The sequence below is a fragment of the Podarcis liolepis genome (assembly GCF_965112155.1).
Source record: "Podarcis liolepis genome assembly, chromosome: 4".
Classification (NCBI taxonomy): Eukaryota; Metazoa; Chordata; class Lepidosauria; order Squamata; family Lacertidae; genus Podarcis; species Podarcis liolepis.
This window is the reverse complement of record NC_139558.1, coordinates 6,836,841-6,861,837: the sequence shown is the minus strand read 5'-3', so window position 1 is coordinate 6,861,837 and position 24,997 is coordinate 6,836,841. Positions and strand designations below refer to the sequence as shown.

At 41.8% G+C, this 24,997-nt stretch overlaps 1 long non-coding RNA gene across 1 annotated transcript in view; it reads left to right on the top strand.

Annotated features, from left to right (window-relative positions):
- The window catches only part of LOC310706136, a 242,155-nt gene extending 218,393 nt beyond the window's left edge, over window positions 1–23,762 (top strand). The window contains exon 3 of the long non-coding RNA XR_014525715.1: window positions 23,712–23,762. This is a non-coding gene — a long non-coding RNA (uncharacterized lncRNA). The remainder of the gene's footprint in view (window positions 1–23,711) is intronic.
- Window positions 23,763–24,997: the final 1,235 nt, after the last annotated feature.

The window sequence follows — 24,997 nt, the reverse complement described above, 5'->3', positions numbered from 1 at the left end:
CTACCATTCAAAGGAGTGAGTGGCATCCCTCACTCCATCCGTTTTTCTCTCTGGCCACATTCGTCGTTGCCATCAGGGCTCCCCACCCCTTTGCTACACAATGTCTAAGTAATGACCTCCATACAGAATCCCTGCTGCTTCTGGAGAGACATTATTTCTATAATCAGAATTTAACCAGGGAGTTGTTCATTTTCATAAATTTCTTCCTGGGGAGTGTAATTGTAGTCGGGTGATGGGGAATCTGTCAGTCATAGGACTGAGTGCTTTTGATATGCATTGCAGCAGAGTATTGAGGGTAGGGTGTGTGTTTTTTTCTCCTCTCCCCTTCTTCTATTTTTAAAGCTTTCCCAGAGCAGGGAAGAAAAACAGAGACAGTGTCACCGCTTTACTAAGCAACTGATGATTAAAGCAAGGCAAGGAGTCAAAAGGGAGCACTTAATAATTGATTTGCATTGGTGCAACAACTTGGTGTCACTATTAAATGTGTCCAGTTGCTCCGCAGTCTTGCCCCTGGGCTCAAGGGCTATGTACGTTCTTGTCATGCTTATGACCCCCTTTGCCTCCACCCACCCGGAGAAGAGATTGCATTTCTTGTTCAATTTACAGTATATAGCTTTTCCCTAAGATATAAGCTATATAACTGCCTCAAGCCCTGCATAATCATACATTTGTGTTATGAATTTATATGCCTTTTAGGAAGGATATTACTGAAAAACAAAACCACTATTCATGCCATTTTGATGCAGAAAGCAAGACAAGGGCATTGCATCCATCAGTGTTACGTTCACTTTTCTTCTCCTCTTTACCCTCCCCTCCCACTTTGAACTCGTTTTCTATCACTGGATCACAGATTCTAAATGAGAGCATTTGTTTGGAGCTCCCCCCCCCTTTTTACTATATGTTCTGCAGCCCCTTATACAATTGCAGCAGTTTAAATATGCAGCCGCCCGTCCTTTTCTCAATGGAAAGATTTGTAAATATATTCCAGGAGAAAATTTCCTAAGCTGCAAAACCAAAAGGAGCTAGGAAAATAAATGACCTACAAGCACCATCACCGGGGTCAGTTATCAAATCTATAACATTGTGTCTGGAAAGGAAATCATGGGAATGCATACTAAATGCATGACATTATTTTCTCTTTACTCCCAAAGAGGGTATGACTTTCCTGTATTTTATTTTTTTAAAAGAACACCCAACACGTTCACACTGCAGTTTGTGTCCTGGGCTCTCAGCCTTTCCAAATGGCTTGAGACTTTAAAATTTAATCAAGGGATTTCTTAATGGAGGCTAAGGAAGAGCAACATCAGAAATACACTTGACAAAAGGGTAACAAATTTCTACTTAATTATTTACAATGGCCCTCTGCTGCTACTTAGAGACAGACTTGCAAGCATCAAAACTGAGCAGCCTGGAAGGACAAGGGCATCAATTTGTCCTCACACCAAGCAAACAGCTTTCAAGATTGCATCTTGTTGATCTTGATGAAATTACAAGTCTAGGATCTGATGCACTGTGCCAGTAATTTACGATCACAGGTCACTGTCAGTTGAATGTTTTCCATGCACCCTGAGCTTACTTGTCATTTGCATGCAATTCATTTTATCATCTAAATGATATTTTTCCATCAAGCCTCCAGGCAGGCAGCCACAACCTGAAAAGGTCTGTATTTTATAAAACCGACCTTTTTCATACATCACAAAATTGCAGTGTTAAAGCAATTAACCTGTTAACTCCGGAACAGGGATTCTTTTGTTGTTTTACCATTTCTGGCTTGACAGACTATGTCACTCAGTTATGAACCTCAATACTTATGGACATTTGGTCTTTCCAAAACGTTGTTTATATTTACTTTGTTGATAGGAAATATCTTTCTTTCAGGCAACCACAGACTTTTATGTTTTGAAATTTCCAACTGCATTTTCTTTTCGTGGGACGCTGCTTTAAAAAAGAACTATGAGTGTGCAGTTTGGGAAACTGTGAGGGGGATATACACTTTCCTGTCACTTTCCAGGACAACTAACATAATGTCCAAGGGTTTTTCTAGCTGCTAAATCCCAGAAACTTCTGGAGTTCCCAGCAGTAGTCAGAACTGGGAAGAGCACACACTTTTGGCCAGTATAAATAGGATGTTTGTGATAGACCCTTAACCCAACAACTCAAGGCAGCAGGGGGCAGGGAGAGATTTGCCAAGATTATTTACTGACAGGGTGACCAGAATGACATTTGTATTCCAAGCAAGGATGAACCACAGATGTATTTAATGGCATTATAATACTTGCTGCCTTATTTTCAGTTTCTTTCTCAATCATTCCACACACAGAACTAGACTCCCCGCAACGCCCCATGCTGCAGCAGACTGTGATACTGTTTTTAGCCAGTTTCCTATTAAGAAGATTAGAAGCAGATTATGGGCCACAAATTGAGATTTGCTGATGCTAAAAAACCACCCCTGGCAGCAAATAAACCTCTCAAGTGAGACCTTTGCCTTCAGGTTGCAAGACTTCCCTGCTCATTGGCTTCAGTGTTGAGAAGGATGGGTTTGGCATCAATGAAAGAACCCATAGCTGAGTGAAAGAACAACACAGTACAGCACAGACACCTTAGACAGCAAGTTGCGAGTGTCAGCCCCCATGGCTGTTTCCATCCTCCCAAGCTGGTAGGGATACTTGTTTCTTGCTGGTCTTGGATGGATGGCAGGCAGCCCCACCTAGTTGCCTTCTCCCAATGTGTGTGTGAACTTAACTGTTTTTAGTTTACTTTTCTGTTGCTATTTTGTTAATGTTGTTTTATAGATCATACATTTCTCAGCTATTAAACCTTGCTTTGCATGTCTGAAAGCCTCCCATATAGCAATCGTGAAGGCCTTTGGAAAAGCAAAGCAATGACTCAAAGACACTTCTCTTTACAGCACTGGCTGGCTGCACTGTTAAGTAAAATTGCTTAATTGACACTGAAATGGAAAATGTCTGTATGTATGTTGCTAACATTAAGAAATCTCACTGGAGTATACTAAGCTAGAAACAGCCCTCTCTGAGCTCTAGCTGAGTTGATAATTAACTGTTGTTGTTCTCTGTTAGTCCTCATGTGAGTGTTTAACCTTAGATCACGTGAGGGTATTCCATTGCAAATCTCCATCTTGAACGGAGTTGCTTTTCTGGTCTTTCTCAAGAAGCCACAGTGAGAACAAAGGATGTTGCAAATGAGCCTTAGGCTGGAATGTAGGGGTAGTCCTGTCATACCTGGTTACAGCCCTGCTGAGCATGGCAAGTTCAAATAAAATTTATTCTAGTCAGAGCCTTAGGTTCTTGCTCTGATTCTCACTGGCAAAACTCCACCTTACCCCACAAAGAGATGAGAACTTAAGTGATGTGCATGCATGTGCAAATTAGCTCATGCATGCAGCTTCAGAAACCAATGGTAAATTAGCCCATAAGATGCTGAGACGAGTTCAAAAGGTATTATCATAAAGGCACATGTAAATCGCTGGCTTTCCTGCTATGATTTATTATTCAGACAATCCACTTTCTATGAGTGCTTCCTAAATATGTGCTTTACCAGTTATAATTACTTTGACAATGTTTCAAGATGCTGATAGACTCATTTAATTAGCAACAGGAAAGTCAGATGAGTGATTGCATCTGACCCCTGCAGTTCACAATGGCACGAGTTCTGCCACAGCTCTTAGGCAAGCGCCTGGCCACTGGCTGCTTTCTTATCAACTCCTAATTAGAGGGGCTTAAGTACCTGCCTTTTAAAATACAAACTTTCTGTCTGTTATGCTGCAGTGTGCACAATCCTCTTGGGGTAGCTGTGAAATAAAGCAGACCTTATTGACTCAGAAATGAAACAAGTAGAAAACTGCCCCCCCACCCTCCAGCTCATGGCCTCCCAATCCCTGTGTCCTTGGCATATTATTATTATTATTATTATTATTATTATTATTATTATTATTATCATTATTATTATTATTATTTTCTACCCTGCCCACAAGGTTTCATAGAGCTTTCAGGTTCACAATGTATCAAAAATTAGTAAAAAAATTGTACTTAAAGGACAAACTAGGCATATGCAATTGTCACATCATTTGGTGTTATATAGCTGTTTTCATTCTCTGTTTCTTCATTTGTTTTGAAAGTAGCCAGCAAAGGGCAGTGGAGTTGGGAAAGCCAGATTGGGTATGTCATGCAAGGAAAGTTGCGTGTTCAGACCCAGAGACCTCCCCCCTAAATAAAGACACATTTGACTCAAATTTTAGTTTTGGTTTTTGGCAGAATTTAGGCCACAACTTTATTGATTACAGAAAAGTGAGCAGTTGCATAGGCTCTGGTTCGACTAGCTCCCTACACCCTTGCAGGTAGCGCTGACCCAGACCTTTATCATAGGTCAGCCAAGGGTGAACACCTGAGGCGGGTGAAAAGCCTGGGAACAGACCCTGTTCACTCCCCAGATGCTCCCCTGGACTCAGGCACAGGCACAAACCCCTCTCGGGGGTTGACCAAACCAAGTTGAGTCCCTGGATTCCTTTAACGGAATGCCCTTCACATAGGGATGGCGAGACCATTCTCCCATCCCTATCACCTGAACCAGTGCCTATCCGCAACCTTACAAGTTGTGACAAATTGCTACATGGCAGGTGAAACCCAAATGGCAACAGCCAAGTGGGGAAAATTCCTGCCGTGCCCCTGTCCCAATGACAAACAACACATGACGGCATAGCAAGGTCAATCACAAAATGCCCTAAAATTAGGGAGAGGTGGGCAGGTGTTCCGATGCACGAGCCGAAAGAGGAAGCTCTGGGACATGTGCATGGGTTTATATTGGTTCCTCGATCTGTTTAGACTGCACCCCATTGGCCAGATTAAACCCCAAAATGAGGGACCTACCAATCGGGTGTTGTGGCTATCCAATAGACCCACCCACAACCAGGAGGTCAGTCTTCAGGTCTCACCACAACATGTGCCCTCTTTTAGGGAGGACACGATGAGCTTTAATCCAGTAACTGGGAGCCTCTGTCTGTCTGTCTGTCTGTCTGTCTGATATCCACCCACCTACACCACTGATGTTGCTAGCCAACAATCTCATCCTCTTTGAGCATTGGCTGTGTTGACTGGCGCTCAGGATCTTCATCCCTACTTTAACCCTTTGTCCTCTCTGCAGTACCATTTGGAATCTGCTGCCCCATTCCTGCTATTTGAAATAGGTGGATAGCTCCCATTTAGGTCAGTTTCATTTGGTGTGGTGGGGTCACAACTTTTCTAAATGTTGACTTCTCTTGGTGCTGGACTAACACTCACTTCTACCTCAGAGTTCTGGATCCGTCTCACTTTGTTCAGGCTTGCTTTTCCTGAATCAGGTAATCCATCTTCACAATAGTATTGAGCTGAAGGTGTTGGTTTTCTTTTTGAAGCTTTGTGTGTTCTCCGAAAATAAGACTGAACTCTAATACCAGGGAGATTTCATTGGAGAAAGGAGTAAGCTTATGAAGAATGTATTAAGAACTGCCATGGGTTTCGTATTATTTGTTGCACATTTATTAAAACTTCTAATAAAAGCTTTATAGAAACGTTGCCTTTGTAACTGATTTCCCCTCACCTTTGTGGTTCAAAAGAAAATAAAAGACAAGTTTCATTATTAGTAGCCCCATGTGATAGGCTACACTGCTGTATCCTGGAGAGCAAATATTTGAATTGTCATACTAAACAAGCATATGAGAGAGAAGATTCTAACCTGACATTCTAGTTTTGAATATGCAAAAAGATGCAGTTGTTGCATACAAGGCTGATCCTTCAAACATTGTCTTGGTCCATACATAACAATAAACATATAGGCACAAGTCTTCTCAGCATGTGGAGATTGGAAACTTTTGCTTCTGAGTTCAGATAACCATTGTTTAGCAATACACCTGAACCTGACTGTAGTTAATCGTAACTATGAGTTAATTGAAACAAACCAGAGCCACAATCCATGGCTTATCGTTGTTTGTTTGGTTGGTTGGTTGGTTGTTTCAACTAAACATGGCTGGCTGAATGCTAAGCTGTGGTTTATTGTATCTGGAAGTGATTTTTTAAAATCTTTTCCTCACATGGAGAAGGGGGTGCAATGTGGAATTCTGGATTAGAGGGGTAAGATTAGGGTTGTTCTAATAATGATAAACCATTATGTATTGTTAAGTCAAAATGCAGCCCTTGTTTGTTAGTGCAAGCCTATGCATGATTACTCAGAAGTAAGTCCTTCTTTTTCTTACTCGCTAGTAACTGAACTTATGACTGCAGTCTAAGGTTGCAATCCTATATCCACCTACCCTGGGAGTAAGCCTAATTGATATAAGGATAAACTATACAGCCTTCATCTCTAACAAAGTCCTGGAGGCCACTGTGAGGTTGCTATGCAATTCCTAGGCAAGCCTTTGGGCATGGAGTGCAGAGAGTTCTGTCATTTCAGCTTTCAGCTTTTGAACTCTATGCACATGATGTGTTGAGAGCTCTGTTGCTTGCTTTCAATGAAGATGCTAAATTGAGACATCACTGAATCCTTCAAACATAAAGTAAAGCATTTATATATGTGGATTTATTTTTAACCCTCTGCCTATGTCCATTCATTGACTGTAATGGAACAGCAGTAGATGCTTTTCACATGTTTTGCTGTAAAAGGGGGGAAAGGGAGCAAATAAAGGGATAAAGATGACAGGAGAATGAGGTAAGAAAATGGGAGCCTAAGAATGACAATAAAAAACCCTCTCATCCCTAGCACACCACTTTTTCTTTCTTCTCTTATTTTTGGAAACTCAGTAATGATCTAGCTAAAATGACATTCATTTTACAATGTTTTCATTAATTCTTAAATGATTTAACAACAGAAGTGTGGAATGAATAAATTATACATTAAGCATTAGAACATCAATTACAACTTATTTTTACTGTATTACTACAAGGGATGAGAAACTGTCTTCTGATTCTTGAGACAGCTGCAAAATAAACTAGCATCTCTATTGACGGTACACAGATTTATAAAGGATAACTTCAGATTCCTCTCATAGTCAAGTACCATGTTCAAAGCTTATCTGAATCACTTTTCCATATGCACTATGGGTGCTTTCTTCTTCAAGTTCCCATTTTTAAGGGATAAGATGCCGGCAGCCTTATCTTTGCATAAGCCTGTTCCTCCAAAGAAAGAGTACAGGAAGGTCTGAATAGAGAAGGTAGATTTTTACAGTTAGGTTTCTCTACATTGGTGTATTTTTATCTTATCTTATTTTATTACTTTCTTGATCACATCTGTACAAGTCAAGAAAGTTGGTGTGCTGAATAGAGAACTGAGCTTAGACTGCACAAACTGGGTTTCAGATCCTTGCGCAGCCCTTCTGACCACACAAGGTTGTTGTGAAGATTAAACGGGGGGAGGAATGCAGGAAGGTTGTTATAAAAATATAAATCATTTCATTTATACTGGCTGTATTATACCAGCTTCTCAGTCACTCTTAGAAAGGTTGAATGTAGGGCAGTTCTCTAGACCCATAAACAGTGCTCTTCTTCTAGATAAAAAGGTGCCAGTAGTGTGTATCCTTGAGTAACCCCCCCACCCAAAAAAAAAATCTCTGCCCATAAATACAAGACCAAGGTCTTTGGGTTTATATCTGCATTGTGTTTCCTACCATGCTAACTAGCACAGCTTTGTAACATCAGTGTATTGCTATTATTCCATACATGAACCCAAGGCTTTCCATCGATCACTGCAGCCATTATGCCACACTGGTAAAAGTCCTCTGTAAAATAGAGCACAGTGACCAGCCTATCATTGGTTATTTTCCTCTTAGCTTCTCTGCTCCAGCCCTCCTTTCCTAAAACTGTCTGCTCCAACCCACTTCTTCTGACCCTTTTACTCATTCTGTCCTCGGCTTCTGGGACCCCCTCTCACCCCTCTGTCTCCCCTGTTCTCACCAGGATCTAGCAGCCCACTCAGTGGCAACCTCTCCAAGCAGCAACAGTTGTCTTCCTGAGCTGCTTGCATGATTCTCTCAGACTTCTGGTTGGCCACTGTAGGAAACAGGATGCTAGAAAAGATGGAGCATTTCCCTGACCTAGCTAGGCTCTTCTTATTTTCACATGCTCCTCCCCTCTTGGCAACATGATGAGAATCCAGCCAGTCACTACCAAAGCCTTCCTCACTGCCACTTCCAATACACAAAATCTCCTTCTACACTACACTCCATGCATTACTTTAATCAAGGTGCATTGACTTTTATTTACAGTTTTTGGGTTCTCTGCAAATTGTAACTCATACCGTTCTCATCATAGCACCATTTCAATAATAATAATAATAATAATAATAATAATAATAATAATAATAGATGCCCTTTTTACAATCCTGGTTATATACATATTTCAGCAAATATAATGTGTTGCATGATATATGGGAGAAAATTGTTTTAAAATGTTTTTTTAAAAGTGACTTTGAATGGGTTAAATATGTTGCTAAATCAATACAGCATACCTCATTCCAGAGTAACACTTATCTCTCTTCAAACATTCTAATTACCATCTCACATCAAAACATTGACAAAGAAAACTCATTTCAGATCAATTTCTTATGATAGATCCCTTTTAATGATTGCTATCCATGGAGTGCAAGTTTTAATTTGTTAAGCTGACATAAAAATTAGCTCGGGTTTCCACTTACGGTTCTCTCTTCGGCGCATGGAACCAGATGGCAGTGAAAAATCAGATAAGGGAGAAATAAAGTTAGTGGGAGAAATTGGAATTGCTTAAAACTGCACATCATTTGAAAAATATGTTTTAAAAATTGAATCCCTTTCTTTAAGCTGTTCAGCAATAGCCACCAAATATACTTGGGTATTTAATTTACTTTTTGCTCTTCATTAAATTAAGATGAAGAAGCACCCATTTCTGACAATAGGTCAGATAAGCTCCAGTTTTTCTCTTTTCCTGCACACCTTGGATGCGTTAAAGACTTTCCTCTGAAGGGGAGCTCCACTTCCTGTCCTAGGAGAATACCTTTCTTGCCCAGCCTATATAAGCCACTTTAAGGTACCTGTGTAAACAGAGAAGATTGTGGCATTACACTGTGATGCAAATGGAAGTCATGTTGATGGAAAGATACCACCACATGTCAAAACAAAACAAAAAAATCATGTGGGCTCTTTCCCCATAGCTGGCATTTTATGTTCTTCAACAGCTTTAAAGATCCCTAGAATTCAACCTATCCTAGATCACAACTATTAAGATCTCCTGAAGTGTCAAAGATCCTTCTGTTACCTGGATTCAAAATTTAGTGGATTCCATGTTCTATCACAAGCTCTATGACTCATCAGTTTGAATAGAATTAAGAAACAAAATTCCTTAATTCCTTATTACTGGTTTAATAAATCATGTATGGTCTGAAACGGGGAGGATTGGGCGGCTGACTGGCTCTTGAAGAAACTCTGTGCCAAATCCTTGTTTTTGAAATATAAACTGTTGCCTCCTGGGAATAATTGTAGCTCATATTCTTAAGAAGGAAATAATGGAGAGAACCTTAATTGTCTCCTTTGCTTCAAAGTGTGTTTGCTTTTTTTTTATTTCTGTTAAATGTAATTAAGGAGAAACCCAGTTGCCTAGCAAAATGGGAAATGGAGTCATTGTGGACGTACATTTCCTAAGGCCCAAGCAACAGAGCTAATAAATTTGCCTGGGCTGCCCCACTATTTCTAGACAGGCACACACACCAACTGGAGCATTTGTAGGAAAAGGTGAATTCAAAAAGCACTAAATTCAAGTCGGAAAGGAATTCACACTGTGGCTGCAAAAGAAGCAAGGAAGACTAGGGAGTACATTAACACTTAAGAGTGCCAATCTTCCCCCCCCCCCATTCTTCCTTTGCAGCTGTGTCATATAATGTCAGGTGATCAACAGGTGTGCAACCTCAATCCAGCTCCCCATCATTGCCCTAGGCACTCAAAAGTCATCCTTTGGGAGATGGTGCATAGATCCACGATTAAGGTTCAGCATTTAGAAAAATAAATAAACTAAAAGCAGATCCCTTTTGTGCAAGTGCTTAGCCATTCAACAAAAAGGTTCTCCCTCACTGAGCAGCCTTTTGGACATGTACTTGTAAAGCAGATGGATCAGTTTTAAAGTTAACTGCACATGGATAGAAACTCATTTTACATTATTACCAAAAATCTTTCATTTGCCTCAAAGCTCCTCTGATGTTTTCCCTAATCTAACCCACACATTTGCTTATGACCTCTCATCATGCAAAATCTGGTGATGAGTGATGGGTATGCAAAATTACAGTAGTACCTCGGGTTAAGTACTTAATTCGTTCCGGAGGTCTATTCTTAACCTGAAACTGTTCTTAACCTGAAGCACCACTTTAGCTAATGGGGCCTCCAGCTGCTGCCGCCGAGTGATTTCTGTTCTCATACTGAAGCAAAGTTATTAACCTGAAGCACTATTTCTGGGTTAGCAGAGTCTGTAACCTGAAGTGTGTGTAACCTGAAGCGTATGTAACCCGAGGTACCACTGTACATGGAAGTGTTGACAGTCTTTCTGAATTTTCCTCTCGCTGCCTTTAGAATTCTTCAGATGACTGAGCTCAAGGACCTTGCCCACCCAAAACTTGGTGACAACTGTATTTTCAGTTCGGAGTATGTTTATTTTTCTAGGAAGCAGGTGTCACGCAGGTCCCACACATACAAGACAGAGCCTAGGGCTTGCTGATCAGAAGGTCGCGATTCAAATCCCCGCGGCGGGATGAGCTCCTGTTGTTCAGTCCCAGCTCCTGCCAACCTAGCAGTTTGAAAGCACGTCAAAGTGCAAGTAGATAAATAGGTACCGCTCTGGCAGGAAGGTAAACGGCGTTTCCGTTCGCTGCTCTAGTTTGCCAGAAGTGGCTTAGTCATTCTGGCCACATGACCTGGAAGCTGTCTGTGGACAAACACCGGCTCCCTCGGCCAGTAAAGTGAGATGAGTGCCGCAACTCCAGAGTCGTCCACGACTGGACCTAACGGTCAGGGGTCCCTTTACCTTTAACATGTATAAAATAAGAATTCCACCCATCAGCCAATGCTGCTTGAGGAAATTCCACTACAAGCTAACATGAACTGCACCTCCCAGACTGGTACGCAGACCAGGATGTGATCAACCCCTGGATTTCACACTTCTCTGAATTTTGCAATGCTAAACAAAATAAATACCAGAATGCAGCAGAAATGCATATTTTATAATGAAAGGTTTTTAGAAATGCATATTTTGTGAGAAAATGCATGTCTTTAAAAACATAATCACTAATTAGTATGGGCTAGTAATAGACTGATCTGTCCCTAGAGTTGCGGCAAGACAGTAGGCTACTAGATCCAGAAAGCAGTAACACAAATTACTTCATAACATACATCGCAGTTTTTAATGCTCTCAGCACTAATATCAAGCCTGCTCTGCCCCTTTTCTGGCCACTTCCAGGTGACCACAATGTGTGCGTGTGCAGCAATGTACGTATCAAACAGGCATAAATCAATTGTTGCCTATATTCAAACCTGTGAAAAATATTGTACTAGATTTCATCTGGAAGATGAACATATCAGTTAGATCATGTGGATCTCCAAAAAAAAGGGGGGAAGCCACTGTGTCCCATTATATTTAGGGGACCTAGGGCCTTCCAAATGTTGCTGCATTGCAGTGTTATTGGACCTTTTGCCACGCTGGCTTGCCTGATGGAGAGTTGTAGCCCAGCAAGATCTGGAGGTCCACAAGATTCCCCACACCTGCTTTATATAGTTAGTTTTCATGATAGGGAATTAAGAGAGATTAAAAGAAGAAATTGTCTTCACTTCTTTAAGTGAGTAGCTGTTATTAGTATTGCTCTCACTCCCAATCCAGTTTTATCTCTCCTGTGTCTGAAGATGTCCCACATTCTCTTTCAAAAAGAGAGCTCTGATATGCACTCAGCATAGTAACTTTATCTGTGAGAATCTGTCTATGTTGTTCTTAGAGGTCACCCTCACCCTTGGAACAAGCCTGGGCTGAGGTCTTGAAACACTGACTGGAAAGTGTGATTATTTGTGCACACTCCCTCCCTCTCTCTCTCCTGTAATAAAAATAAAAAGTGTCTGCTTCTTGTCAGAGCTTAGTAAACAGCTTACAAAATGAACAGCAAAAATATCAGCAACACCTCTGAGTGCAAGCGCATGTGTCAGTGCCTATGACATTTTCTTTGTGCAGTGGACAATTCATCAGGAATGATCGAAGCCAGGATTAACACTGTTTAACAGCGCTTGTGGCCTTCCGTGAGACCTAGGCCTGCTGACTGAGGTTTATGTCTTCAGTCAAATGCTGAATGCATAAATATCCCTGTGCTTTTCTTCTTAATCACGCTGTTCATCTGCAGCAAGTTGAATTCACTGAAGTGACATTCAGGCCTAGTTCAATTCACACAAACAGTAGGCGAGAGAGTAAAACTCTTCCCAAGCTGTACCCAATTCTGACTGCAACCGTGGCCTCATCTGGCCGAATCCTTCCCCATGAAAGTAATTCCCTGCATACACAAAACTTACATATCTTAGGAAATGGCTAGACTATAACTCTTTGTCCTCATATCTAGCTTTCTAGCTGTGGGGAAGCTTTTGTGTGTGTGTGTGTGTGTGTGTGTGTGTGTGAGAGAGAGAGAGAGAGAGAGAGAGAGAGACATATAGATAGACAGGCAGAGACAGAGAGACACAGAGAGAATATTTTCTTCCCCACCTGCTGCCCAAAGTGGTACAGTCTAGAGACAGTTGTCCCCCGGCAATTAAGCGATATATAAATTAATAAAATCATAGTCATCTATGGTTTGCATAAACTACACCAGGTAGTTGCTGGTAACATAAGAACTGGCACACAGTCAGCCACTCCTTGAAACAGCTGGACTGCATGAAGGAGTTATATGTAGTCATACAGCACCTCCCTGTCTCAGCAGTTTGTGGTGGAGTTCATCCAGGACTAGTCCTCTGCTGCCCCTGCACTTTCAGAGGAACAAAGTTCTTACTCAGCCCCCTCAAAGAAGGCAACTAGTAGAGCCCACACTGCAAAAGGATGGGAGGCTGGGTGTCTCAAGAAAAAGAGGGGAGAGTGTGGGGTGAAGCAGACCTAAAGAGCCTCATCCCCACATCTCCTCTGCAGGGCAAAGCATCCCCATGGGGCTGCCCATATTACTCCTGTGGGAGAGGATGCTGTGGCAAATATGCCCCTCCCATACAGGAAAGGAAGAGAATTGCAAAACTTACTCTCAGTTGTCACCTCTGGTGTTGGCAGCTTTTGGCAACTGAGGGGTTAAGAGAATAAAAGAGTAGTTGGGCAACTGGCACCTTTGCCTTCTAAAAGCATAGTTAATGAATTTGTTCACTTGGGGCAAACTTTTCATCAAAATATTCAGACACAGAGGGAAAGGGAGGTCAAATCTAGACAGATTTACAAAAGAGTTGATCTTCCATTTATCTGACCCATCTAATACATTGGAGGAACCAAGCCAGAGGTGAGACATTGAGTACATCAGAGAACCCATCAATCTGTCACTTAACTTTGAATTTCTTGCCTGTGTGGAAGTCAGATATCTTTGGAAAAATCTGGCCTCTGATGTGCACAAATGTGTGTTCTTGAAATGAATGTGGATTGTCCACCATGCATATATTTTGTAAGGGGGGGAAGCTTTGATGCATTATGCTTTAAAATATTTCTTTTTCCTATGTAATCAGTATGGCACATCTTTTTCAAACCATTTCTATTAATATCAATGTTATCATTATGTATTTCAAATCCCAGTGAAAAGCAGCAGCATTATAGGTACATGCAGACTCTTAATTTCGGTTTACACATCCTGCATTTTAAAGAGCACTCGCTTTAAAACATAATGAATTCCTTTGAAAGATAGACGGTTTGGGGCAAAAGGAAGCATAATGCACAAGGAAACTGTGAATGCCGGAGGTGCCTCTTTCCTTCTTCTAAGCATGAAGAGGGCATTGTGCATTGTCCAAGAAACAGAATTTTGAGCTGCGAGACTTGGGGTCAACTGATGACTTCAGTGTTTGATGACTGGCATTTGGGAAATCAATTTCTGTACAAAAACACCATCTGCAATTTGGAAATAACTATAATCTCATTCAGTTCCTTTTCAGCCTTTTCCCCATGAGTGTGTGATTTCTGTCCCAGTACTGGATGAGAAATTTTGTACTCCCTTTCCTGAGACGACACAACTACATCTGCCCAGCGGCAAAGACTGATCCCAGCCGCCATTACTATCAATGGCTATTCAGTGTTGCTAAATGAAGTCCACACACCCAGGGCGATAGATGCTTAGTGCTGGACTTAGGCAGGGAGAACCGAGTTCAAATCTCTACCTAGCCATGAAGCTCATTCTCTTTGTTGCTGCCATCCTCCAGCACAAGGAGCCTTCATAAAGAAACTCCTGCCAGAACTCTCATGGGTCTTTCTGGCCAGTTGGATCTAGATATAAAAATGAGGATTCCCCCCCACACACTGGGGAGCGGGGAAGTTTGCTAAGCATTAATGCCATCCGTTTGGGGCTACTTTGAGATATGAAGGTGTTGGATATAATGAAGTAAACTTTTGTGCATCTTAAATTTTGCCCACTTTATGCCCACTTTAAATTTTAATATATTATAAATGAATAGTTAATTGTTAGCACTATAATGTAGTGATATTAAAATGTTTATCATGTATTGTGGTTGCTGTACTTATTGGAGGCTGGTGGGGCCTCTCCCTACTGGCAGGTCCAGACAGATGACATGGGAATGTCAGTGGCATCAAGTGATAACAACTGGCTGCTTGGGATGCTCTCTGATGGAGTATGTAAAGGGGGAAGATGTGGGGTAGGGAGAGAGCATGTCATGACCCTAGAGGCCCACAGCAGCAGAGGCTGCATCCAGACAGCACTTTATGCCATTTCATTGATGTTTATTACCTGATAATTTATGTGCTTTATGTCATCTTTCACAATGCAAAAGCTATTTCTGGGAATCTACTGGAATCGAGTGGATGTTTAGCACTCATCTCCATGTTAATTGCTCGCAGGCAAAAATAATAGTAATAATTTGCAACCCTGTTAACCTGGAAAATCACAAGAGTTTTGTGCTGTAATTTACCTGAATCACAAGCACACAGTGAAATTGGGGGTGATGTTACAATATACAGTGCTTTCCCACCATTCTCATGGGTGAATCATGAGGAAACAGCCCCATGAAACAGCCCTCATTTATGCATGAGCATACATGGTAGTGACTACAGTGGTGCCTCGGAAGACGAAAAGAATCCGTTCTGTTATTCTCTTTGTCTAGCGGTTTTTTCGTCTTGCGAAGCAAGCCCATTGACGGATTAGCGGATTAGCGCTATTAGCGCTATTAGCGGCTTTTAGCGGCTTATCTGCTGATCGGATCAGCTGATAAGCGGCTTAGCGGCTTAGAAAAAGGGGGGGAGGGGGAAAAACCAGCAGGAACTCGCAAGACATTGTCGTCTTGCGAAGCAAGCCCATAGGGAAATTCATCTTGCGAAGCACCTCCAAAACGGAAAACTCTTTCGTCTAGCGAGTTTTCCGTCTTGCGAGGCATTCGTCTTGCGGGGCACCACTGTACATTATAACCTCCTGTATCTGTAGAGCCAGAGGCTGGGCCCTCGCAGGCACCTTCCCTTGAGCTTGAGAAGCCAGATGCCTTCCTGAGGACCTCACCTGTCCAGCACCACAGGGTCACACCAGCAGGGAGGCAGGGGAATGGAAGAGGAGGACCCATCTTCAGGCCAGGGAGTTGGTCCTTTAAGGACTGAGAGATGGGTCACAAGGGAGAAAGGCAGTTTGAGAGCAGGAGCTTTGAAAGTCCACTCTCGCTGTTTCTTGAAGTACTGACTCGGAGCTATCCATGGCCCTGCAACGGCTGCTTTACCTCCCCTGTGGGATTGGGCACTCACCAGCAGCAGCACAGCAGGGGGTTGAGATTCTTCTGGCCTCTGCCCGAAGACAGTTCTTGCTATATCTGGAACACTATATTGCATAGGGCTAATGGGAGTTGTGGTACAAAACAAGTGGAGGGCACCAGGTTGAGGAAAGCAGTGTCATGCAAATATGTCAATAAATATATAGGAGCTGGTCTCATGGTTACCTAATGCAGAGCTGATAGGCGACATCATGAGTGGGCTGGGCAGCAGAGGGTAGACCTTGCATGCTCACCCTCTACCCTAAAGGCTAAGGAAGATGGCACTTTGAAGATACACTGAGAGTAAAGTATTCATCTCAATCATTTGAAGACATGTATGTTTGGGGCAATTTTCATCAAATGCACTACATAATTTAAGATATTCATTCAAATGTTTACTACATTCCCACTTTAGATTCATAAATGGAGACCTAAAATACCATGGTGAAGCCCCCCCCCCCCCCGATATGAGGTACTCCAGTCACAGGCCATAGTTTTCTTTGGTTTTGGATCAGATGCAAATTGCATATCCGTTGAATATTTATTAAAATGCATTACTCTGATCTAGGAAGGATTGCATGTAGGTCAAGTGTGGATGGGATTCAAATCTGCATTTGGCTTCCTCTCTCTTTTTCTCATTCCAAAACTGTTTGGAAGGACCAGGCAAAACTCAAGAGAGAAGTGCTCACAATCAGGGGCCAAAAACACAGCTCTGTTACCCCAATGAGAAAACCAATCAGATAACATGCATTTGTGTGCTACAAGATCTGGTATGTTACGAGGACCCTGTATGCAACAAAGATAATTTGGGAAACAGAGTAGCACAAATTGCAAGCGCATTACTCGCAAATTTAATAAAATACAGCAGGAAAATATGGCAGTTGTAGTGCCAAGGTCCACTAATAGCAGCAGGATGATCCAACTATTAGCTGATTTCATAACATCTCAATAATGAGCTAACATGATTAAGAGAGCCAATGGGTGACAAGCATCATCCTGTAGGTCTCCAGCTTACTCAACTACGTTAGAAGACTGGAAAACCTTGAACTTTTTCCAGCACCTGAAATGATTACACTGCTCAAACCAACAACTCAACTTCGAAGTCACCCTCTTCATTAGCCAGTAATGACTGCAGGATTTGCTCAACTGTTGTACCTTGTGTCCATGTAGTTGCTAGGAAATTGGCTTGTTGACCAACCTCCCACTGAGCAATATAATATACCAACTGGATCATCATTCTGTTGTCTGTGGATTGTACAGTTAGAAATGACATATTTACTTGCTGTATTTTATTAGTGTGTAGGTGCTGTCCTTTCAATTTGTGATAATTATTTATAAAGATATTTATAAACTGTCCAATCATATAAAATATCAAATCCATGTACAATGAAATATAAAGGTGCATAAGATGCCATAAAAACAATATGATAATAATTGTCAAAATGATTGTTTCATCTTGGAAAAAATAATAATCTGGATAGAGCCATGAGCATCCTGCCTGATGAATCTCTGCTGGAAAAGTATTCCACAGCATGGAATGGGTAGCACTAAATGCCCTCCTTGCATCTGGAGTCAACATTAGCTTTCTTATATTGTTATACTAGAGTTGGAACAACCACAGTAGTAACAACAAAGAAAACAGGCCTAGGAAGTGGATTTCAAAATTTTGTTTCATTTATATAAGAATGTATACACTGATTATATACCAAAATGCCTTCTTTACCTCAGAGCCCTCATAAATCACCATTGTCTTATCCTGCTCATTTTCACTTATCGTTAACTACTTTAGAAACCAATTGTCAGATGGAAGGGTAGGATATAAATATTTTAAATAAATATTGGGTTGGAGCCATATTTCACTTGAGTGGGCCTATCCCAAGCATGGCTAAGTCTAGATCCAACTCAAAACATTTGACACTGAGTTTGCTTTTAATATACCTGATCTAGTAATCCAACGATATATCCAATTGCTTAACTTTCCATGTTTTCATGTTTAGAGAGTTGCGTTTTTAGTACATTGAGGACTGACCAAAGATAGCACTGCTACACTAAACACAGGCTTAACATATGGAATTCATTACCAGCCAAGGTGGTGGTGGTGACCTTTACTTTACAATGCTTAAAAAAAAAAGGAGTAGCATACCCAGACACAAAAGAGGCAATCTCAAAAGAAACAAGATATGGAAACATTGAACTATTGGGATTAACAAGTCGGCAATGAAAATATACAGCATCATGCTGTAGTTATATATCATTGAATTAAAATAGGCAAAATATACTGGATGAAATACTGTTCTAATTCTGCAGAGCCTTGTGGTGCCTTAAAGTCTTAATACATTATTATGGAATAAAGCTTTTTGTGCACAACAGTCCACATTATTAGAGTTTATCAAGAGGTTCACTGCTATCACTTATGGACTGAATTACCACAGTGGATTTTTACCACACTACTTGTATTTATTTGCTTACCAATGCCAGGATTTACAACGCATTTTCTGCAAGAGGCTAACAAGGATGCCTCGCTAGAAATTGTCCTAATTCTATTACCACTACAGGCAAAGGTTTAGATTGTGAAGAATTCTGAAAGCCCTCATGTGTCAATATACACATGGAAAAACTACATGGACTGAGGGGGTAGCTGGTAATTTAACCTATTTCAAGAAATCTTTATCAAGGACAACTGCCCATGCAGAACTTCAGCAATCCATATAACATACATCATAGATCAATATATGCTGGAACAATAACGGCAATAAAAGTCATGCTGGCAAAAAAGAACAACTTCTCAGAAGCACTGGCAAAAATGAACCACTTCTCAGAAATTCTCACAAAGCACATTCTGTGGTTAAAAGCTTTTTAAATCCTGAGAGCTACAATGCAAACATCTTCACAGGTCTCTCTCCCTGATTTCACCTGAGTGGCCACTGCTGGAGACTGAGTGCTGGGTAGGATGGGCTCTTTGGATAGACATCAGTATTGCAGTGTAGCTATCAGGGACTGGGCAGAGGAGGAATAATGGAGATCACCTCCCCATCCTGACCCTTCCAGGGAGGAGGAAGAGAAAGACAGTATAGATTTACAACAGGGGTTTGAGGGAGGTTGCAGCTCAGAGGCAGATGTGGGGAAAAGTTGGGAAATCATGGGAGAGCCAGAACAACACCCAGCTGACACGTTGTTATTAGAAAGCATTCCAGACCCTCCATCTCCCAGAAACCAGTGAGCCTTAAAAGTAGGAGAGCAAAGAACTCAAGGACAGAGGGCACATAGCACCCGTAGAAGAGACGATGAGAATGACGAAGGAGGAAGTGGGAGAGACATTGGGTGGAGATTCACTTAGGACAACACCATTATCCAAGAGGCTGGGTTCCATAGCCTCTCTCTGTAAATATTGAAATAAAAAAGGACCGTAAGAGACTTTTCCTTGTCTTTATACTTTCCTGGGGCAACCAGATGGGAGCCATTAACAGCATCCTGACAGTAGGTGGGAAAGTGCTTCCCCATCTCCTGTTTCATATCCAGTCCAGAAGTTTTGGACTACAACTCCAACCAGCACTCATCAACTGCAACCAGCAAGGTCACTTTGGTGTTGCTAACAGAGTGGTTTGGTTTCACCCCCTGAGGCACACTCCATTGTCTCTTGAGACAGACGAATGCCAACAAGAACAGGGGACTGCTGTGGACACAGTATTATATTGATTTCAGCACAGCTTTCAGCAAAATCTCCCACGGTATTATTGTTGGCAAGCTGGTAAAAGTGTGCTAGACAATGCTACTGTTAATTGGATTTGTAGCTGGCTAATAGACCATACCCAAAGAGAACTCATCAATGGCTCTTCATGACATTGGAGAAAAATGACAAGTGGAATACTGCAGAGTTCTGTCCTGGGCTCGATGTCTATATAAATGACTTAGACAAAGGAGTGGAAGGAATTATTGTCAAATTTGCAGATGATACCAGAGAACAAAAGAGAATTCTTGACAGAACCTGGGCCAAAACAAAATGAATTTCAACAGAGGTAAATTCAAAATTCTTCTTTATACTGGCTTGGGGCTTGGCTTGGTAGTACATTGGAAAAGAGGGGGGAAGGGTCAGAGCAGCCTCCCACCAATGGCGGTGCCAAGAGGAGATAGAGGAGGAGCCACCGGCCACTGAAGCTGTGTGGCCGCTGTGTTTGGCTTTGCTCCCGGCTCCTCTAATCCTCTTTTAAAGCCATCAAAGATGGTGAATGCCTCCTGTGAGAATGAGTAGCATACTTTAACTATGTCAGCAGTGTGATGTGGCAGCTTAAAAGTCTAATGCAATTCTAGGTTTCATCAACAGAAGTTCAGCTCATAGTAAGTAATGGGACCACTCTATTTTACTGAGGTCAGATCTTCTCACCTGACCAATGTCAGTTCTGGGCAGCATAGAAGGATATTGACAAGCTGGAACATGAAGATGAAGATAAATTTATTGTCATTGTCCGTATATACACAGTATACACAACAACGAAAATCAAACACCCACCCAAAGACCGGGTTCACATATACATTTGCACGTATCTCCGACACTCTCATCCTATTTAGACATAATCTATAAAACATAACATAATCCAGAATATAGCATGACCTATTAAAGGCATAACATAACCTAAAACCTATCCCATTCCTTCCTACTCCCTGCTTACTAAACCTTGCAACTGGCCCTGAGATCATTATTTAGTGCAATCAGAGCTCTTGGATAGAAACTATTTAGAAGGCGTGTGGTTCGTGTTTTCATTGTCCTATATCTTCTGCCCGAAGGCAATAGTTCAAAGAAGTTGTGAGCAGGGTGGGTGGGATCTCTCAGAATATTATGTGACTTCTTCAAGATGCGAGACGTGAAGATCTCATCCAGGGTTGGTAGTCGGAGCCCAATAACATTCTGGGCAATTTTAATTGTTCTCTGTAAAACTTTTTTATCCGTTTCAGAGCTGCTCCCATACCACGATAATATACTATAGGTTAAGACACTCTCGATGGTACTATGATAATAGGACAGAAGTAGGTGCTGGGATAGATTCAGTCCCCTGAGCATTCTCAGGAAATACAACCTCCCCTGCACCTTCCTCACAACCATATTAATATTTGCAGTCCATGAGAGGTCCTCCGAGATATAAATGCCCAGGTATTTAAAACTACCAACCCTCTCCACTTCCTCGCCATTTATGTGCAATGGTAAAAATACACTTTTCTTTCTCCTAAAGTCAATTATGAGTTCTTTGGTTTTTTTGGTGTTAAGCATAAGATTATTTTCTTTACACCATTGAATTAACCCCTGTACTTCTTTCCTATAAGCAGTCTCATCGTTCTCACTGATGAGCCCCACCACTGTTGTATCATCCGCAAATTTGATGATTGTGTTGGACTTATACAGTGGGGTGCAATCAAATGTGTACAGGGAATAGAGAAAGGGACTTAGCACACATCCCTGAGGGGCTCCTGTGCTTAATACTAGAGTAGAAGAATAGTAAGGTCCCATTCTCACTGTCTGCGGCCTATCAGTCAGGAAATTCCTTACCCACAGACAGATCTTCTGATGTATACCCAAATTGGTCATTTTAAGAAATAACCTGTCTGGCAGAATTGTATTGAAGGCAGAACTGTAGTCCACAAACAGCAGCCTTGCGTAGGTTCCCTGTCGTTCTAGATGACTCAATACAGTATGGACGGCAATGGAAATAGCATCATCAGTAGATCTGTTTCTTCTGTATGCAAACTGGAACGGGTCTAAAGTTGATGGAAGACTAGCCTTAATATAATCTAGTACCAATCTCTCAAAACATTTCATAACGACAGATGTTAAGGCTATTGGTCTATAGTCATGTTCATCACTAAAGATGAGGAAGAGTCTGGACAAGTCCTGGAGATAAAGTTTGGAGATATTTGGTGCATTTTAGCCCGGATAAGAGACAATTGCATTTGGGAACTCTCCAAAACCTTTATATCTTTGAAAGGCTCTGACATATTTTATTGAGCAGATTTGTTTTCTGTTGGGCCAGAGGATAGGATCCAAGGATCTAAGACCAAGGACTCTAAACTAAACATTGAAAAGAATTTCCTGATGGTACAATTTGCCTGAATGTGGAACTGAAAGTGGTGGACTTCATAAGAGATTTTTAGCAGAATTTGGATGGCCACCTAGTTCATCAGGGAGCTGTTGCGGTGGATTTTCTCCATTGGCCTAGGAGCTGGACTTGATTACTTTTTAGGTCTCTTTCTAACACTATGATTTTAACTAAGATTATGCATGTCAAAGACTCACATGTTTTTGTTTAAAATTAATGCCTGCCTGGCCTAAGTTGATTAACATTTCTATAACCATTGGGACAGGTTAATTTGTTCTGAAAATCTGCTCCTCTTCAAATCTCTCTGCCCTTCTTTACAGAAATCTGAAATGATGTCCCTGAACTCTGTTTTGAGCCCTGAGACCATGTTTGTACATCTCCATAGGCACCTAACGCTGTATCATTAAGAAGCACAATGTACGCATTACTTTGATTACCACTGTACAGTCAGGGGGCCTCTTTTCTGTTTGAAATGGATACTCTGAACTCAGTTTGGCTGACATCCTCCCTCAGCGATAGCAGCCCTTTAATAGTAAGGTCTTGATCCCCCTCAGCTTGTGCCAGCTGTAACTGGCACAGCCCCTCAGCACTTGCCTTGATTATCACCCTTTCCAGACAGACACAAAAAGAAGACTCTATGGAGCACAAGGTAAGGTCGCAGTTCCTAATGCCAGCAGGAAATAATAGGCTTGCAAGTACCAATAATAGCTAGTGATAATGTATGTTGCTGATAGAATGGCTTTGATACACGTATACAGTGTATGTGAGTGTGCGTACATGCATTATATATATAATAATCTGCTCTATTTCCTTTCAATCCCTATGCAAACTTCAAAGCACATCAGAAGAGTAGCTCTCTCTTCACCCTTTTCAAGTTTACTCACCCTAAACACAGGCAAACAAAACAAAACTGTAAATTAAAAAAAAGATTTATAAAAAAACCTAGGGACTTCCACCCAATTCACACTGTTTGCCAACGCCCCTTGTCAACCCCCCATACCCTCCCAGCTCCATCCTCCACAGCTCCTTCAAGCCCATCTGCTCTCTGCTACTTTACCCAGCCCCCAGCCCCACCTACCCTGCCCCACATTGTCAATCCCCTTCTGCCTACTTCATCCAAAAGTCCCCACTCCCCCAGCCATGTGCCCCAAACTCCACAACTGCAAGCCCATAACTGCTCCCTTCTCCTCCTCTGATTGTCCAAAACACCTCCTCTTCCTCAGCAGCTTGCCCCGGTCCCAACATCCTCCAGACATTGTTACTTACAGGGGTGATTCTATGCCCTGCGCTCCTGCCACCAACAGAAGAAGAGTGCATATCGAAATACTGAAGGGGTAGAAAGACTTCAACCCATGACAATGAACAACAATGATGATGACTGTGTGAAGGTCTCTCTGGGCCACCTGCCCCCTTGCTCAGACCCCAGGCTTGGCTTGCCGTGTTGTGTGTGCATGGGAGTGAGCAAGGAAGGGGGCAGGTGGTTGGTGGCAGCAGCAGTGACAACAGGAGGAACATGGGAAGGCCTGGGCCACCCACCCACCTGCCCACCTACTTGATTTGCCAACCTGCTCACTTGTGCCTCTGCCTGCTTTTGCAATGCTGCAGCTTGACTGGCCATCAGTAGATATCCATGCAAACCTTTTTGTTGCAAAAATATTATATAGCAAGATAAGGTAAAGGTAAAGTGACCCCTGACCGTAAGGTCCAGTCGTGGACGACTCTGGGGTTGCAGTGCTCATCTCGCTTTATTGGCCAAGGGAGCCGGCGTATAGTTTCCGGGTCATGTGGTCAGCATGACTAAGCCACTTCTGGCAAACCAGAGCAGTGCACGGAAACACTGTTTACCTTCCCGCCGGGCAGTACCTATTTATCTACATTCGTGCTTTCGAACTGCTAGGTTCTGCTAGGAGCTGGGACACAGCAACGGAAGCTCACCCTGCCGCAGGGATTTGAACCGCCGACCTTCTGATCGGCAAGCCCTAGGCTCTGTGGTTTAACCCACAGCGCCACCCGCATCCCCATAGCAAGATACGACGCATACCTAAATGTAAAGAAAAATAGAAATTTAAAGAAAAATACTTTGTATGAAGCAAACATATAATTTGGGCCTCAGGCATCAATGAAAAGCACTGCTGGATGTTATGCCATTGAAATTGCCAGAATTGCCAAATTATTTAATTTTTAGGAAATTGCATTTTGGCTGGGCTTGAGGCAGAGCCAGAAATAAGGCTCAGCTGGGGGGTGGGGGTGGGGATAGACAACATGGTCCTTCTAGACATTTTGGACATTCCTGGTTGGGCTTCATGGAATTATAGTCCACAACATCTGCCTGGAGGGCACCACACATTGGCTACCTAAATTGTACTACTTCTCAGCTGAAAACTGTCCTAAAAGCAAAATAAAATGTAACATTTTAAAAATGCCAAGCTATTGGGGGAAGTAAGTGAGTTGACAGTATTGTTTGCAGACAATATTTCAAGAAGTCTCCACATGATGGACCAACCTTTTGATAAACTTTTATGTAAAAGAAGATACATGTACCGGTAATTCCACACGAAGTGCCGACTTCTTTTGAAAAGGCTTTCTTGTTTATTGCTTCATTGTTGCAGCGGAGGGGGAATCAAAGCACTTTTGCTTTAAGGAAAAGAAAAACTGTTGAGCATTATAGATTGGCTACAAAACTATCCATTAATAAAGTTAACCTTCAGCTGTGGACTAATTAATTTGAAAATAATGAACACCCACACATTTTTAAGAAAGGAAAAGGGGGAAAGGGAAAAGAAACCTTGGTTTTAACATGAGTCAGTCACTTAAAACTAAAGAGCAATTTAAGGCTGTGTAAAGCATTCATTAATTCCCAATCAAAGAAAAGGCTAGATATTTCAAACTCCACAGTTCAAATGAAAGCAAGGAGATTAAACCAAATGAAGCAACGTAAATCATTTTAAAGGTTTGAAAA